A 4520-nucleotide genomic window follows, 5' to 3' on the forward strand; every position below is an offset into this window, starting at 1 on the left:
CCTGCTCCATGCTTCTATCCTGCTAACTGTGTGGAGTAACCTGAATTAACAGTGCTTCTGCTCAGTAGTAGCATGAATAATGCACAATTCTGTGTGCACTCAGGGAGAGATGTGGCTGCAGTGACTTTGTGCACATGAAATTTTGTTTATTAGTAATAGGTCCCCTCAGGTCAAGTACCCTGAGTGTGTGTGTGTAGATTTATTTTTTTTCTGGATCACGTTGTCTAGAAAACTGGAAAGGCTGAATGGATTTAAAACTGTCTGCCGTGATGGCAAGCAGACATTAATGATTATTTTAATAGTCATTCATTTAAATAGTATTTAAATGTTGCTTCAATCAGACTGAGCTAGATTGGGAATAGTTACTTTCTGTTAATTTAATTTGCTCTCTGTTCCTATTCTGAAGTCAAACCAGGAATAGCCTTTCTGCCTGACACTTGCACTTTTCTTAACCTGATCTCCTGTCCCTGGACAGAAAGATTTTGGTCAGTCCTAGTGCAGTTTGACCACTTGCCTATTCCTTCTAGATACAGCTTGGTCTGGGATTCCTCTGTTTCTAGAGGGTTGTATAAATGACATTCTATCTTGCCTTCAGGCCCCAGATTGTTGCAGAACCAAAAGCTGTTGGTGGGGATTTTTAGCAGTTCAGGGATAGTGTGAATCTGTTTATCATGTTTCACAGACTCCTGAGCAAATTCTGGTGCCTGAGTCACTTTCAAGAGTGCAATAGTGTGATGCTTAATTTCCAAATCCAGAGATAATAGCCCCCACTTTCTAATTTTAAAAATTCATGTTCTGCTTTCAGACTGCCTTTTGTCTTGGTGTGGTGGTGGTAAAACTTTCATATTCTCTGTTATCTCTTGAAGAGTCTGATTTTCCCTTCAGGTCATGACTTCTTACAGCTCAGGGACCCAGTAAGTGCTACTGGTCCTGCTTTATTCCACATAAGGCTGTCCTCTCAGCAGCAATGATACCTGTTCTATCAGTGTAACCAACACCCGTGGTGGTATTTCCTGCATTTGTGTTATCCTGCATGGGTGATGGATAGGCAACAAGGAATGGAGTGTTTATCTACACAGCTTTGTTAAGAATATAAGTAGTAGTGGATATCAAATTATGGCTGACTTGTCAGGCTCTGCCTCTTTTGTTAGATTTACAGGGCCTGGCAAACGATTGGAGAAAGCTACAGATCAGTAAATCAATACCAGCACAAAGAGTTGCCAGGCAGCCCTCCTTTTCAAATGCCTGAGTAGAAGAGTAACTTCTGCTGTGTCTGAGGTCTGCTGGCAGCTCTGCACCCCCTAAAGTACAAGAATTGGGTTGTGTGACATTTCTCCTTTTTGTTCCTTGTATAAACTTGATAAAGCTTTAACTCGCAGCTTCAAAGAAGGGAGGTGTCTACCAGGTTTTGGTCCTTAAACTTGCTTTTCTTTCTAAATAATTACCTCCTTTCCCTGCCCTTTTGCAGTTCCTCCATTTTCTCTAATCTTAGCTCTAGGTTATAGGAGAGCTCCCTAGAGCACAGATCTATAATTAAGGCTTTTAAACCACACTTAGAGCGGAGCATCAGCGGCGCTCTGGTGCGACCAATATCCAAGGGAGAGACTCGCTTCAGTAGCAACGTTGTTGATTTTATTACAACCAAAGTCTCTCCTACCCCTCTCACTGAGTTTCCTCTGATGCTGCTTCGTGCCTTCCCACTTTGCTAAGTTGTATTTCTAAAGCTGATGACCATTAATGGCACATTTTTCTTGTAGCTCGCAAGAATAAAAGGGTTTTATTTAGTCCACCTGTCATTTTCTGGAAACACAGGCTGCCAGCTCCTGCAAATCATGTCCCTCACGAGTACATTCAGAGAACTTAAAGGGTTTAAAATGGAAACCCTGTTTTAAGCAAACTCGTGTAGCTCATGTGGGTATTTTGATTCTTTCCTTGGCCAGAAATAGAAAGCAAAGGAAGGGAAGGAGGATGGAGTCTGTGAAGGTTTGACTGTGTTGTGCTTCCCAGCTTGGTGGAGAAACTCACTCTTAACGTCACCAAATAATGATTCTGTCTTCCAGTCTTAACTTCTTATTGATTTTTCAGCTTTAATAGTTTTTTTCCTTTGCAATTAGGGCACGTAGCAGAGAACACCTTCTAAAAAACTGTCTTTCAAAACTGTGAATCCTTCCCTGTTAGGCTGAGAATTGCTTCTGCCCAGAGGTAACTAATTCCTGCTCAGAGCATCTCCCCTCACCACTGATGTGTGTTTCTCATGTGTGTGCCATGTGTAGCTGGTCTGACACTGATGTAGCTCTCAAAGACAGAACTTGTCCTGTTCTTTGTGGTTGCAGATCACAAGATGACTGCTGAAGTAAAACTTCCAAAAGGCGTGTCAGGATATTTTTTTAAATACGTAGAAAATGCAGCTGTTTACTGAAATAATGGCCAGCAAAGTGGTTAAATTTCAAACAAAAAGAACTCATGTCTTCAGCTTGGATGCCTGTAAATGAAGCCTGTCTTCCTGCTGTTGAGCTATTTGGTCATAAAAATAAAAGATTCACAGGATAATAGTTAAATCAGTCTGTCTCCTGCAAGACTTTTAATTTTCTGGATCCATGAAATGCTCTTGTTTGAATACTCTCCCTTTCAAAAAAAATCTGATTAGGTTGGCGTTTTGTCTTTGTTAGTCAAGGCCTTGTGATGTTTTGGGACTTCACCAGATCTTATCTGCAAACACTGTCAGCTGTCCCTCCTCCACACAGAGCTGCCTCACTCCAGCCCTCCTGAACAACTGGGATTTTTTTTTTTTTTTTTACAAGCTTAAGTTGCTATGAAAAGTTCTGCTCTGCTTGATCCCTAAAGCTTGAAATCCTTTGCTTGCAGCTATGTGTTCAAGCTAAGGTGACTTTTCAAAGGAAAGTCATTTTGTTCTCTGTCTGCTTATGATTATTCAGAAGATCTAATATTTAAACCTCCCCCTAGTAGCCAGTCTTGGTTTTTTTCTCAGTGGAAGATCACATTGGCTTGTTTTTCTGGCAGTTGCCTTTACTTGTGCTCAGATTCATTTGGGAGGTTACTTTTGCCTAGTTGATCACACTAGCAAGGAAACAATTTTTCTCCATGATTCCATGATGGCAAAGAACTAGGGTTTGGTGTTGTTCTTTTTTTTTTTTTTTTTTTTTTTTCTTGAGCTTCCCTAACGTTTTCCAGCCTTCAGATGAAGTCCAAAGGAGAAATGTTCACAGGGACTAGTAAGCATGAGCTGTTTCTTAATAAATAAAACAGGTGAAACAGAGTTTGAGTGTTCTTAACACTTAGAGTAAAGTTTTCAAAGATGTCTTAGAGTATGATGTTCCTTTGAAAAATAAGAGTCTTACTGACTTTGATCTAGGCTATGGTATAAAAATAACCACAACCAGGACTGGCATCCCATAAGACTTTTTTGTTTGTTTTCTGGGGGTTTTTATACTACTTTTAAAAGAGTAAGCAGCTCCTTCACTTCTGCTCAGACTGACTTTAATCTTAACTCTGCTTCCTTGGAAGTGGCTCTCTTTAGAGACTGTAATTTCAGCTCAGATAAATACAAGCAAAATATATTCCATCACTGAAGGAAATCAGAACCCCAAAAACTAGATAAATACAGGCATAATGATGTTGTAAAAGGCTTTCATTGGGCAAGTAAGTAATTTTCTGTAACATTACAGAAGGTCACTTAAATTTAGCCTGTCAGTCCGTGTTGGCCACTGTGTAACAGGCTTATTCAGGATCTCAAAAAGAAGTGAACCCTGTGATTATCTTCTCTCTTCTCATTTATCTCCCGTGTGGCCTGTTGCCAGTGTTTTATGTGTGATGGCCAAGTAAGAAGAAATAACTCTTTTTTTCCACTCCTGTGCACGTTGGTTTTGCTGATCCACCAAATACAATCCTGGCTGCCGCTTCCCTTTGATTTTCAGGCTGTGGCTTACTGTGTCAGAAATACTTGAAACTCCCATGGATATCTTGCTGCTGCATGCTGCCTGATTTTTGTGTGTGTGTGGCTGTTTTGGAAATAGATTCAAGGTACTAATTTAGCCTAGGGGGAAAAAAAAGTCTCCCTTCAGAAAACCAGCATCTGCTCACAGGTCTTATTTACAGCAGTGAAGAAGTTTTATATTGGTACAGTTAAAGTGTTTGGAGTGAGATTTCTCAAGATTATTTTGCTTGGTTGGTACTGAGGGCATGGAAGTAAACTTCAAAAATATCTGTAAAGTACTGAAAAACATGGGATTTTATATAGAAACTGGAAGAATTGTATCTGGTTATGTGTGTGGATAGCAGAGAACTCTCCAGGTTATCATTGTTGCTGTTGCAGCTGATTTTTGGAAATGTGATTCTTGACCCATTGTGCCCCAGATTGTTTCTGGTCTTCAGATGTGAATTGTGTGCTTTGCTAATGGGGATGTGGAACATGGCAAAAAGTCTTACCTGCAACGTGTGAAGGTCCTGCTTGTGCTGTCCTTGGGTTTGACTGCTGCAGAGAATCTGTGTATAAAAGATAA

The sequence above is a fragment of the Zosterops lateralis genome (genome assembly GCF_965231275.1).
Source record: "Zosterops lateralis genome assembly, chromosome: 14".
In the NCBI taxonomy this organism is placed as follows: Eukaryota; Metazoa; Chordata; class Aves; order Passeriformes; family Zosteropidae; genus Zosterops; species Zosterops lateralis.